General features: G+C 31.3%; 1 protein-coding gene across 3 annotated transcripts in view; it reads right to left on the minus strand.

Moving 5' to 3' along the window:
- The window catches only part of LOC118201690 (follistatin-related protein 5-like), a 747,967-nt gene that overhangs the window by 584,590 nt on the left and 148,000 nt on the right, over positions 1 to 15,377 (minus strand). The window contains exon 1 of one of the 3 annotated variants that reach the window (XM_085815356.1): positions 4,764 to 4,996. The exons of the other annotated variants lie outside the window; for them this stretch is intronic. The gene's annotated coding sequence lies outside the window, so the exon portion shown is untranslated. Of the gene's footprint in view, positions 1 to 4,763; positions 4,997 to 15,377 lie in introns of those variants that run through there. 3 annotated transcript variants of the gene reach the window in all.

Genomic DNA, 15,377 nt, shown 5'->3' on the forward strand with positions numbered 1-15,377 from the left:
GGGTTTTTTATGATGCACTGCATAATGTGAAACGTTTATTCACGCCTTTTTTGATAAAATAAACTAATCGATAACATTGAGCAATGAGAAAAAAAATATTGTTCAAAATAGCAATGGAATGTAGCTATTTTAATATATATATATTACTAAAAGCATATAAAAATAGGAACTTTCACAAAATTTTAAATAGAAAGACGCTGTTGTTCATTGTTATGAAATGTTCATAACATGTTTAGAAAATATTTGACAGGTGCTGTACCAATTATTTTAATACTCGGAAGGCATCCTTCATCAGAAAAGAACTTCCTAATGTAAAATTTAAAATTAGTCAAAAAAGCAACTATAGTTTGGCTTAGATGTTTCCAGTAAAAGAATTGCACTGGCGGTTTTTGCTCCTGAAGAAGAGAGACCTGAGTGGGATCCCCTCAAAATCGACGGAGTTATATACATCATATATATAAAATATACGTCAAACTAAAGTTGTTTTCTGTCAGATTTTAAATGATTGACTAAAATTGGAAACAAGATATTTGGCGACTTACTCCGTTATTTGGTAACAGTTCTTTGTAACTTGGAAACTTTTTAATGCATTTTAAACTTGTTTGGCGACTTTAGTTTAAAACCTTTATTCTATAATATTTTGATCACATTAACCGAATTGTTGATCACAATAGTATGCTGTCAAAATGTAATAGGAATTTAATAGGTAGATTTCGTGTTTTTAATCGTACATTTTGATTAGTTATTTTAAATAGGTGTTAACAGTTATTTTGAGTGGGTATCGAGAGTATTCAACGCGAATTAAGTTTTTTTCTATTATTTTCTTTGATATAGTGCATTATCTAAAGGTAATAGAACTTTCCAGCAAAGTAAAATAGTTTATCCAATTCTTTTAACCAACTGACACAGATGCCACGCCTTATCCAGACTTTAGTATCTATCCGAGGTGTTAATGAATGAGATAGGTTCAAATCATTAAAAAAATATAGTGCGGAGGATAAGGGATTCTAAACGGAGCATCTTCCATTCAGCATCCTCCATTTCAGCAAAACACACGTTATGCACCAGTAATGGTGGAAATGAAAGGGAGATTCTGTTTTGCGTACTAAGAAATACATACCCATAAAATAGGAAATTCTGGATATTAACTCGAATTCTCGAAACTTATTAACTGAGATTTTTGAAACTTCAGCTTAACCAATTTCGAACGAATAAGACTTCCTGATATTTTAACGAGTGAAATGCACATTATTTTATCAAATTTTCAATTTATTGTCTTTGGATAAGTTTAGCCAGATTAGTTTCAGAACAACTTAAAGGAATTGAGCCCATTTTTATTTGACTTTTTCCCAATTTTTAATCGATCTCTTCTGATTTTAGAAAGTGTTTTGTAATATAAAGAACACTTTCCTTCGCTCCCCCTTTTTTTAACCTTAGAATGAGTTTAGATGATGGTTGCTTCTCTGTAGTACACTAATAACTATTTTATAAATTAAATATTATTTATTCATGTTTTGCGAAATCTTTGAATTACTAAAATCCTAAAGAGCGAAGCTAATGATGATTCCGATAACTATATTCAAGACAATAAAGAACTTAAACAAGCAAGTTTGAATTTTTTTCACACTACTTTCGAACACTAACAACAAGAATTAAAACTAAAATTCAAACAAGAATTTTGTCCCAGTTCTAAACGAAACATTTCCGGCAATTTACTGAATAATACAAACTTTTTTGTACATTTTCTCGAGAGAAAAATATGCGCCACTTTTACTCACATAACTTGTCTGTGGACAAAGCCGTATCGGATTAACACAGGACTCTTTTTCATTGGCCGATCTTCTGTTGAAAAGGGGAGATTCTGAAAGCCCGCTTGTTGCTGTCAAGACGCTAGTGGCTCATTTTCTGCGATGCGTGGGGATGAACAGGGAAAAGACAGCTGATGGCTGTAGAACCCCGAAATCGATACGTAGGAGGTTCCGGTCTGATTTCGATTTTTAGTTCTTCGGTTATGCAATTATATCTGATTGAATACTGTTGAAACTAGATGGGTTTTACATTTTCTTTTTCTTAAAACTTGTGAAAAGGATAACTTAAGCAAATCTTTCTTCGTTATCATCGCAGAAATTCTTAAATAAAAAATCTCATTTGGTAAATTAGTGCCAAATAGTGAGTTTTTACGAAACAATGGAATCTTTGAATTACTAAAATATTTGAATCTTTGAATTACTTAAGTTGAGCCCAAAATTCAACATTGAACAGAGATGTACCATACATCTTTAAAAGATGGTGGCAATAGTCCCCATACTCTGTGCTGTTAAAGAGTATTCTTTCGTGTTACTCATTCTTTATAATCAGCTATCAAAACAATGTAACATAGATGACATTTCTGGGTAGGAATAGAGTTACGTAATAAATAAAGCAGATTTATAAATTTTAGCAAGATTTAAACAGCAGATATTGTTTTAAAATGCCTGGCACTTAGTTCTACTTATTATCATAAAAATTAAATTTAAATTTCCAAGATATCTTAAAAACAGTTGATATAACTAAAATTATATTTTTGCTCAGTGTAAAAATACGTACATGAACTACTCAAATTATCATTACATATAAACTGTTGTTATTATTAGATACCTGTCCGTAAGAAGAAATTACTTGTTACAAAGTTATTATAAAGAGTATTAGTGTGATGATCCAAATTTTTTATAGTTTATTAGATTTACTACTGATCCATATTTAAAGAATTTGAAACACAAAACAATTTATTCTCCTTAAGACTATCGAATTGGACTTTATTATGATAATGCAGGAAAGTGTTTCGAAAAACTTTTTTAAATGTTACTTTACAGTTTTTCCTTTAGCTATGCCCTAATTTTCTCAATAATTCAAACTGAGAAATTACAGTTCTTTCTATTTTTTTATCTTTTAACAAATTAAGGTTACCGCCACGTACATTGAGCAGTTGTTTAGGCTAAACGCACGTTGAGATGATTAAATAAGATAAAGGAGAATATTAAGGTGCCAGAGATTTTGAAAACCCGCAATTAGCTTCTCCAAATTTCAGTCTTGAATCAGATATATTTTCTTGTCCTTTCTTAAATTCTATATGAAATGTCCAGTAAATACTTTACACATTTCCGTTAACGATAACATCTACGGAATTGAACCGAATTAATGGACAGACATTTAATAAAATTGTATTTTACTACGTATAAGATATTGCTACAATAAATTAAAATTTCCAAATTCTGCAACAAAATTATAAAACTAAACTATGAATCTAGATTGCTTCCATCATTCAAAATTTCTCTTAAAACATTCAATTCTAAAATCATTTATTTTTTAAGAATAATAACTCAAGTATATATTTAATTCATATATTTTTTAATAATAAAATCAATTTATTTCATGAAAACTGAGTATTTATTGATCGTTGAACCGAAATTAATAAAATAAGAAAAATCACAGATATAAATGTACAGAAACTGGAAATCATTATTGACTTTTAAAAAATATATTTAAATTGGAATTGCATTTGTTTCAATTTTAAATCTGAAGGCAGAATTTAAAATTAAAACAAACGCACCAGTTAGAAATATTGTTACGAATTCTGTATTTAGATAGCTAATGTTAGTAGAATTATAATTAAAATTATTTTATTTTCCCGTGCAATGCAGAGCGAGATGAGTTTTAAGAGAAAGCTATGTTGGAAAAGTAAAAATACAGGAGCACGTGCATTTAACATTGAATAAATGAATATCTCTTTAATTTGTATTGAAATTGAATAAATGTAATTGACTAATGTGTTAGCTGTAACCGTAATTCCCTCCTCTTGTTGATTCCCAGAAATCTCAAAAAGCACAGAAATTACTAGAACTCTCTCGTGACTGATTGAAAGCTTTAAAACGACGAAGAGAGACCTATTACCTCAGTTGTTACTTATATTTAGCTGCTGTTGTAATTTTTGCGAGTTCAGGTCGGATCAGCTTTCTCTTTGCATTGCGTTGTACTCTAACGTTTTTAGTAGTTTAAAAGATAACTATTGATTATTACTGCGTGATATTGTGAACACTTGTACAAATATTTCTGTGAAAAATTACAGGGTTCTGTTTCTTTTGATAAGAATAATTTTGATATTTGAATTTTGATAAGAATTTTCTTAACCTTTCAACGGACTCGTTTTTTCGATCTGTTACGAACCCGTACGCACGCAACAGTATAATTTCAGACTCATTCCACTGTGATAGACAGTTATGAAAATACATTGAATAAAAAAATGACAAATTGGACTACATATATTTTATGAGTATTTATAGCAATACTCACTTTTATATATGATGACAGTTTTCTATAATTATAATTACTATTGATATTTTATAATATTAATGCATATATAATATTAATACATATATAATATTAATACATATATTTTATGTATTAATACTAATATATTTATTTCTATGATTACTTTGGAAACTACTATTTTAGATATTTATACTAATCTAATTAATTCTATGATTACTATTAACACTAAAGAAAATACATATTTGCTATACAAGTATTACATAATCTTTAGGTATTTACTTTATAGATACTTTAGGTATTGGCAAATATCACGCTATCTTTAGGCAACTTTCATTCTTTCTCCGAAAAGCATACATAATTTTAAACCAATTCTCATTTTCATGCTACATAATGAACAATATTTATTACTATTAGAGAAAAAAATCGTTTTTATATGAAGATTTCCTTTAACAGACCTTTGCTTCATCTTTCAAATCAGCATTCCTCCTTCGCGAGAATATTCGTTCAGAAAATGACTTTCGTATTTGCTTTTGATGCTCAGCTTACTCTCATTCATTTCCCTTGCGGCGCTGCATATTTCTCTCCATTTCGCCATTTTATTGCAGACACATCAGTGCCGACACGAAATGACTTCAAGAAAAATTCAGAAAAGGTTCCTAGATTTGAATCGTTCCGAGTATCACTTCTGGCAGCAGGTGTTTTAAATAACAGCATTCAAGCTAGCTGATGGGTCGTTTCCTGAAAGTCGTTTAGAGACATCTGTTCGCTTATGTCTGTGATGCACCACTGTTTCGGTGTCGCATAACATTCGCCTGGAGAATGAGAAAAATTTGAATTGCGTAAGGAGGCTTTGTTATTTGGTTAAAATGTTTGAGTATTTTAGTACATAACTTCTAAGTAATTGCAGATCTAAAAATTCAAATTTTCATTGACAGCCAAATTGATTTAAATACTCATTTTTGTTTTTTGTAAATATTTTATATAGTTATAAATACTGTAAGGATCTTAAGTTTTACTAACGTTTATTTTATTTTAAATCTTTACTATCACTTCTTATTTTCTACTTCCGGCCAGAATTATAAGCGTTAAGGTTTTTATGCAAAGTTTGTCTGGCGAACGCCAAGTATTTAAGTTGTGGCTTTTTGCCAAGCGAGAGAGAGGAAGCAGTGAGTCGAAGCAGGCCGCTTACCTTAGAAGTTTTACGCAGTTGCTGTTTGCCTTCCAGGCCAGAGGTTTTAATCCTCTTGATAAATTTTAAACGTATTGTAGTGTTTCACAGTTCTCTGTACTACATACGCTTCCTGTTAATATAAGGCCAATCTTCCACGTTTATTATTCTAAAGTTAAATTAGAGTTTAGTTTTATTTTTATACTTTTACGTTTTGACCCCAAGTAGCGGGTCGGTGTATTCCGAAGTACGGAAGTCATTGTAAATAGAGAAAAATAAAGGATTTTGTATACCCTTCTTGTGTATCCTGTTTACTTCCCACAGTTTTGAACATAGCTTTAGTAAGCTCTCTGTTCCGAGTCAGGTCCTTGCATGTTCCCGAAGAAGGTTAGAAGGAACATTGACCCTGATAATACTATATAATTGTTACTTACACTTTCAAGTACCATAAAGAAAGAAACAGGTGAGATATGCCTAAAAGAATTAAAGAATTTGTTACAATTTGCTACTACTTTGTTACTAAAGTCTGGTTTTAATTTGTATTTCCGATAACCTCGTTTTGAAAATAATATTCATAAGGTCTCCAGGATATTATAACTTCTTCTTTTTGCAGTCCTCATCAGAATATGCAAATCTAGTTTAGTGGTGCATTTAAGCTGAGGATTTGAAGGTTTAGAGTTTCTGAAGTACCGGTTTTTGGTATTTGAAGGTTTAGAGTACCTCTAACTGTAAAACCTTCAAATTTCGTTACTTACTATTGCGAGCTCTGTAAGACTATCCCGGCTTAAAAGCTTGGTAGCCGATGTTTAAAATATACGCTGTTAACTAACTAAGGCCAGCATAACTAGTTTACTGTAAGTGTAGTCTCTTACTGCCTTACCTATATTTGAATTTAATTTTATTGTTAGCTAAAAACCTCAACTACAAATCAGTGAGTATGTGGAAAACGAGGCAGCCCTGAACACTACTTATTTAAATCTTTCCTCACTGAAAGCTGAATATTAGCTAAACTACCGAACTCAGAAAGTGAAATAAATCCTTTTATAAGCTATGCTATCAAGAACAAACATCTCAGAAAGGAAGTCATGAATATAATGAAGTTCCTGTCCAAACAAGGCACTGAGCTATGCAGCACAGCAACGCCTGGCGGAGCCCCTTGTAAGCCCTGTGAAGTGTACTTATATGGATAAGGAGTGGGTGGTTACACAATATCTATATTCCCTATGGGTGTCAACCTCACTTCACCATGTCCATATGTAAATTTAAATACTCGCAAGTAGCAAAGGTTCGTCCATTGCAGAAGCAGTGAATTCTGCCCATTGAAGAGTTAAATAAAAAAAAGGTTATTTTAACCTTCGTGTGACTTTCTAATTCATTTCAGATTAAAGCCATAACTTGCTTCCAGTCTAGTAGGGTCTGCAGGACATTTATACAAGATTCTAGATACAGCATAGCCCATTAGGTATATTATGCATGATTATATAAAACATGTCATATAGAAAATTGGAAGTAAAAAATAAAGTTGGATTTTCTCAAAATGTGAAAACATCATCGAAAAGAATTCTTCAATTTTTTACTTATAATTTTCAAGCATCCATTAGCAGACGTAGCTACATAAATTAATCCATTCATTATAATTCCAAAAACAGATCTCGGTAGACCGAAAATGATTACAGAATAGAGTGAATTAAAAGCATAGTTCTTCTCGCTGTATTCCTTACTAGTTGAAAATTTGTGATCTTCTTTTCTGCTTAGAGAATTGCTTAGATATTTTATTTTTTAATTTCGTATACGAAGTAGATGTTACTGATGTAAATATAAACCAAAAGAAATTCATCAGAAGTCTAAGCTCTCGAATTTTTAAAATGACAAGTGATTAAAATTATCATTCCTTCAAGAGTATCTCAGCATATTTTATATTTATTTTGCTCAAAATATCTAGCTTAAATGTATTCATTTTAATGAAGTTAAAAATATCAGCTTGTATTTAATGAATCTAAGAAAGAAGACATAATACGTTTCTAAGAAACTGCATTAAAATATACCACTGTTCTATACCTACTTTATTAAAAATAACTGTAATGCTTGTCTAAAGAATAATTATAATATTCACATTTTAGAAAGGATTATTTCTGAGCCATTCCGTTTAGTGAAAGAAATGACTTGTGAATAATGTTTAACTAACGTGTCTGTGATAAAATTTGAAAATTGGAAATTTCAGCGTATACAGTTTTGTTTCATTTTTATTTATACGCTTTTAGCAACTTTATCTTCGAGATTTGAAAAACTATCTCAGGTTTGGGTAAATGTTATTATTCTTCAAAACTGCGATTAACATTTCATAAGCAACATTTTTGCACTAGAATGAGTAAAGAACTGCACAAATTTTTTTTTCTGACTAGCAATTCTTCAAACAAAGTGTCCACCATTGAAAATCTATATAGCTTTTAGACATTTATTCCTTAGATAATCTTTTCTTTCCTTCTCAAGCTTGCGTACTACTTAAGCAAGTATACTTAAGCATTCTTAAGCATACGTCAGCAATCTTTAGTGCCTTTAAATTATCACTCACTGTTTGCTTACCTATAGTATCTAATTTCTTCCCTATCTTAAGTTTTCGCCCACTTGATGCTCAATCAACACTGGCAGTCACTGAACACTGACAGTTAGTTCCGATGTTCAAATCCTGGTGAATGAGTTAGCTGCATGGGCGTTTTCGTAATTTTTCGCATGAATACTCTGTATACGCGCCAGTTTCCCTTAGAAAGTCCTTTACGAAGACACCCTTTCCCTTAGGAAGATAACCTTTGGGTAGGTTCGAGTTTATTAGAAGATTTATGAGATTCTTATACAGAAAATAGCATGGATTTTATACGTTTAGGTTGTACATTATCAAATACACAAGCAGGGCAGCATTTGGATGAATTGCGACAACTAAGTTAAACCACAAGAAGGTTTTCTTAATTAATTAAAAGAACTTTTAGGGCTTAAATATCCCCCAACCTGCAATAATAGAGATCATAATAGTTTTATCTCACAGAATATCATTTCAAAATATATACGTTAGTACACTGAGATAGCGCAAAACAAAATAAAAAAAAACTGTTAGTTATTATATGTTTCTGCTTTAGAATATTACAGCGTTTTCATCTTTATTTTCATACATTTCGTAAAATAAAGCTACCTACTTTATTTAAATTTTTTATTTTAGTAGACAGAGCTGTGCATATGTCAGCATTGTACAATTACTTTTGAATAATAAAATTTAGTACATTTTAAATTACAGACATGAATTACTGAATTTTGTAACACTTGTCGTAAAGATTTCACATCCATTCTCCAAATTACTCTACTCGACTTGTTCTTCAGCAGTAATATTTTTCAATCATAAAAATATAATTTTACATAAGAGCATACTTTTAATCAATTTTTTATAATATTTTATATCGGATACATCTATATAGCCCAATAATAGCTCTATAAGATTTTATTATTCTTCCTAATGCTGTAGAGTTCCCCTTATTTTGCATAGCAAATTATTTTAGGTTTGACACCTTTCTTGAACCTCTTATTTTCCCCTCGCATTTCCTCGACAGGATGTAAATTTAAAATTAAGTGAAGTGAGTATTTAAACGCGTGAAGCTTGTAGTTTATTCAGATCGTGGTTTCACTAGCAACGCACGTTACGAGTCTGTCCTTGTTGTTATGCGGTGTTGCTGATACGCCTTTTTGGCCATTTAATAAGTATCATGCCGAGTAGGTTGTTGAGTCAATCTAGTTAGCCTTAACTTAAATTGTTAGCCCAGTACTACTCTTTATCTTTAAATTTATTGTGTAACGATTCTTAAATTCCACCATAAGTTGGCGATGTTATTGTAAGCACGAAGTACGTGCCTTTACTGTTCAGAGTTTGACGAACAATAAATGGTTATTTTTACCCTTCTTCTTTGCCGTCATTCTTTACGCCTTTACGAAAAGTCGCTTCCTTAGAAGGATCCAGCAGAGTTCATGTTCCAAACAGAGTACGATCCTACAGTGTAACTTCAATGCATATATAACCTGCGGGAAACTTTCCATACCATGACGGGCTACTCATAATTTCTCACCGAAAACATACTCAAGACTAGAGTTTCGGAAAATGAATCTTAATATCTAATATCTTATAAATTAATAGAAGCTCATCACTTAATAAATTATTTGTTATTTTTTGTCTCTTACTTTCGAAGTTATGAAGTTCCAAATTCAGCATCATTCTTTGTTTTCATAATCCCAGAATTACCAAAAGATATCCGTCTTAATTGTGTGTTCTGTGATTTTAGAGAACTTTAGTTTTAGTAAACGAAAATATTTTCCTTCTATATTCATTCTCGTCACAAATATTTTCATTAATCCTCGTCCGATGTGAAGACATGGAATGCATAGATTCTGAGGGGCATATCAAGGACTAAAATACTGTATTTTAATCCTTTAACATTATGTATCTCTTTTAAGCTGGAATTCTTTTATGTAAAAACAGCATTTTGTATACGTTTAGTTATAACGAAGGAAAACTAATACATTCAATTTTTTCAATATGGTGTAAGCGTTTCTCGTGATTTATATATACAACGGAGTAAAATTTTAGTATTGTTTTAAGATTTACTTATCTACACACAACGAGTAAATGGTCCTACTCATTTCCGCTGTGAAAACAGACTGCTGCAAGATTTATTTCTGCAACGATTGCTAACAGATTCCATTCTTCAGGACAATGTTATTGCAACGGGATTTCAAGTTTATATCGTCACTGCTTCTGATAAAAAAGTACAGACTTTTGTCTTTTCTTTTCTGAGGGTCCCACCCTTTCAAATATCTCAACCAGATCTTTTGATAAATTAAGATGACTAACGAGATCATTTATACCAAACAGTCTGGACACAGAGTCTGTCGTAATTCAGAGAGACCAGCAAACTGTCCTGGGGCATAGAACATTAAATCCGTAGAAAGGAATGTGGAGATCAATCACAAAATGGCATTTTTAATAAAAATTAACATTGCAATGTACTTCAGAATCGCTGAAATTTTCTTCTTCAGAAAACACTTTATCGGCCAGGGCTACTTTCGCCTGATAGACATATTGTTTATGTGTTTCCACTCAAATTAAGGAATGCAGTAATTTTATTGTTTTTCGTAGTTTTATATCTGTACTCATTTTTCACTTCAGATTTACAGAATCCCATTGACACAATTCTCATGATGCTTTACTTTGTCAGGAAGCAAATATAAACTTCATAGTGTTGGTTTCATTCCAAATGAAAAAAAAAAATTAAGAAAGATTTAAAGTTCTCGGCTTTTGTTTTACAATTTTTATTTTTTACTCTAAATCAGTTACAGGTTTTACAGCAAAATTTCTAAAATTAGAGCTGAATAAGCTGTGAACTTTCCGACCTTACCTAAAATTTTCGTTACATTAGTAAAGCTGCTAATTGTATTTTAGTTTTCTTGATGGTGTTGTGGAGTTATATTTTATCACTGCCAAGTATTTTATTAATATAGATATAGAATGATTATAACGTTTCATAAAATTTCTCATTTTCATTATAAAATCCTAGGTTACTTGGAGTGTATTCATATACACGTATTTTTTTAAATTATATCAACATTATGTAACCTCAATTATGATCTCTATATTTCTTTTTCCATTTAGCAATCCATAAATGATAAGAAACATATTTTGTGCTTTCTTTAACAATTTTTTCTTTTTTTTTCCCTTCTTTGGAGTTACGCTCTCAGTTTCGATAACCTAGTTTCGAAAATATATCCCTGTAAGTTTTCCTGTAGAGAGTGCATTTTGGTTTGAAAATATCGCACGCTTTCTCAAAGAATAAACTGTTTGATAACATATTGTCCCTAAAAATCCTCGCAAGACTTTCCAAGGCATAGTAACTTATCTCTTGGCGATCCTTCACCAGTCATCATTCCAAGCAACCCTATACCAGTCTCGATTAGGAATAATATTTACGGAGTATTTGGCATGGTGAGCTTTCCCTTTTCCATTTTTCGTTTTTTTTTTTTTTTTTTTTTTTTTTTTTTTTACGATTACTTTTATTCCATAAAAAGTACTTCGGGCAATACGGGGAGGAGAGGAAAAATTCCACATCTTGAATGCCGTGGGCGCAAAACCGATCCATGCGATCTGGCTATGATAAAAATAAAGATAAATAAGCGCCCAAGACGGGTGGGAAAGAATTTGTTCTGTTTAGAAGACGGGGAAAGGAATCTATTCCATTCGCCATCTCCACCAGCAGTGGAAACAAATCAACCTTCAAAGTAACTCTCCCTGTGAAGACAACGTATGATGTATTGCATCTGAGCGTCTTCTTGCTTGAAACCTGCTAGTGGCTGCAATTTACACATTGCATCCCAATGATATGCTGTTTGCTATCATTTATTTTCAAATGGTTAGCAGAAGAGAACCGAAGTTTGCTAGCAGCTATTTGATAATATTTTTACAGCATAAAATGGGAACTTCAGATCTAAATTTCTGGGCTATCGTTGGCTTGAAATTTGTGAAGGGAATAATCTCATTCCCTCGTATATCTTCTTCATGTTATATGTAATTAGCACAGCTAGTTATCAATTGGAGATGCATGGTGTTTCTTCCAGAACGCGCAAAGTTTTTTTTTCCACGTTTCATTCTTCAAATATCTGACAGACTGTAAGTAAACCTTGAAACAAAATGTGGTGGAAGATTATTCGTCAGGACCTGAATACGGTCGACTATTTCTCATACATCTCTCTAAGCTCTGCTCTTGTAGTGGACGGCATCGTAAGGATTTACCGCATTACCCTGAACAGGTGCCCTTCAAACTGACCCAGGACTAATAGTCCCGAAGAACTTACAAACAAAGATTTAAATTTTTGAATATTCGTTAAAAAACGGTCACGGTTTCAAAGGAGCCATAATTCCGTCTGCAGTACAGCTGAAAGACAAGGGTGTAAGTGAATACCTATTTCTCTTCCTTTTAAATTAAATCTTTGAAAACTTTACCGCCATCTAAAAGTTCATGCAGTAGTTGGCAAGATAAGCTGCGAGAAATTTTAAATTTTAAAGCTGGGGTGGACTATTATTGCTTACTACAAGTAGTAATAATTATTTATTGTTTTATAATACCTGACATTAATCTATTATATATCCATCCCAAGATAATTATATTAATTATTTTATAATGCCTTGCGTGGATCATTATGACTCATTACCTTTAATAGTAATTATTTTCTCTTTTGTAATACCTGGCATTGTTCTATACTTGCGTAAAAATTGCAAATATCGTCGTGTATTATTAAATGATAGTTAATAGCCATTAATTCTAGGCTTTTTGGGTACGGGCTTTTTATTCCCGAGCTGTTCCATAGGGGCTATAATGGCTTAGGTCATTTTAATATATCATGCTATGAGCGTGTTTTTGTGGTTTAAGTAGTAATTACATTCAGATAACATTAGAAGATCTTTAATTCAGGGCACTACGGCTACTTTGCTGTCCAGCTCCGAAAAACATCATTCTCTGCATAACTGTTCTTAATTTAACTTTAGATAAGGAAATTTCCTCTCTAGAATAGGATATAATATGAGGCTTTAGTTAAGCTTTCATTATTTTTCGAGGGTTGAATCCTTTAGCATGATTCTTTCCATTATTTTCTTTATTGTCATTTTCTTACTTATAAAACACTAGTAGCTTAATAAGAGAATGAATAAAAGCATAAATTATGCTACTGCGATAATAGTTGTTTCTGCTTGCTTTATTTTGTTTGAACGAATTGCTCAGCTTCATCGAATTTGTTAGCTTTGATGTTAGTAGAATTTTCATGTAAATAAGTTTAAAATACCATGAAACATTTACACTGCCTTGTCTTTACATAATTTAGACTATAACTGTTAATTCTGTTTTAAATGCAAAATTAAATGCCTGCATACATTTAAGAAAGCCAAACCTCAATTTATATTACTTATTTGTGATTCAAAGTGTTGTGTAATAATCTGAATTTTAAAACGTTCTGATTACCATCATCTCAAAATCGATTTTAACCTTCACCAAAGGAAAATAATACTTACTATTTTCGATTAATAAACTCAAATTATTTCTGTGATGGTAATCAGTTTCTCTCAACATCAGTATTAAAGATCAGAATTCTGTTTATTCTGTATCCGTAAGAGAGGTTAAGATCGCGCTGAAGAAGGTAATCAAAAAATAGCTGAGCAAAGTAAACAAAAAATAGAAATAATGTGGCGTGCGTAAGGGTTCGTAATAGACTGGATGCACAAGTCGATAAAAAGTTAATAAAATTTATTCTTATCCCAAGAAATAGGACAAAATGCTGAAATATTTCTTCAGAAATATTCGTATAATAATATCTCAAGGAGATATAATATATAACCACTTTGAGCTATAACAATATCTCAAAGTAGTTATATTTTGAACTGCTAAAACATTAAATAGAATACAGTCCCAAACACAGAGAAAGCTAATCCGATCTCACCGCGAATTCGCTACAATTAGTAACAGCACTAAGTAAACAACTAAACTGAGATATTGTTCTCCGGCCTTTTTAAAGCTTTTTAATCATGCACGAGAACATTGTGGTAATTTTATTTTCTCGACGTTTCTGGAAATCAAAAGAGTAGAATTACAGTTATAGCTAACACACAATTGGATTTATTCAATTTAAATATAAATTACGAGATATCTATTTATTAAAATGTTAAATGCGCGTGCTCCTGTATTTTTACTTTCCGACGTAGTTTTGTCTTAAAACTCGTCACGCGCTGCATTGCACGGGGAAATAAAACAATTTCAAACACAATTCTACTAGAAATAGCAAATTAAATATAAATCCACTACAATATAAAGACAAATTTTAGTTTAATTTAGAATATAAATACTCAAACGACGACAAAATTATTAATCTCAGAAAAATTCACTAACACTTCTAATATATTATCGCTAAAATAAGGATAGTGATAGATTGTGATTTACAAATGGAGTTAAATATCTAAAATAGTTTCAAGCAGAACCTTTACCAGAGAAGTCCAAAAGATGTGCCTGAGGTTAATCTATTAGCTTACATTTTTCTTACCTCGACATTATCTGTTCCCTTTCCTGCTCTAAACTTTCCGCTTTTAAACGATCTCTTTTTTATAAGATTACATTTAGTCCTTTCTATTCCAATTAAATTTTATGATCATATTACTAGTTTTAAAAAATAACATACCAGCACTGTTGCTACGATAAATGTTTATTCATAATGAGAAACGTTTTAAGAATCTACAATTCGAAAACCGAGGATTCCAAGGTTTTCGCCAAATGGGGGCATTACTTAATCTCACCTCCTTTACTTACTGTACCACAGAATGCTTTTTCAGCTGCTAGATATCGTTGTTTCTATTAATAATTGCCTTGATTTAAGATCTTTATTTTTGGACATACAACAACTTATTCCAGTAACAGTGACGATATAGACTCACTACTTAAGTTAAAAACTACTTATAATATATTTTCAGATATTCATTTATATTTAGTACAGGATTATTAAGTGATACAATAAACACAAAACTAGCGTAATATAATGTTGCGAAAAAAGAATATAAATTAATTCTGTGTCTTGAAGGTTTTTTTAATGTCCTTTGCTCTTGAGGCAATGTTTGACTGGAAGTTTTGTTAGAATAATTAGGGAAGATAATGTAATCATATTCCGCTTTGGACGCTGCTCATCATGAATTAAAAAAACTTGCAGCCCACTCTAGATCATAAATATTCATATAAATAAGCTGCAACAAGAATGTAATATTAAGTAATGTTGCATTTGATGTACCCCTAAAGGAAACAAAAATTAACTCAAGCAGATTGAAATAAAACTGCATTAA

This window comes from Stegodyphus dumicola, chromosome 4 (genome assembly GCF_044657685.1).
Source record: "Stegodyphus dumicola isolate Sdum_Otavi_A_Nest chromosome 4, ASM4465768v1".
Lineage (NCBI taxonomy): Eukaryota > Metazoa > Arthropoda > Arachnida > Araneae > Eresidae > Stegodyphus > Stegodyphus dumicola.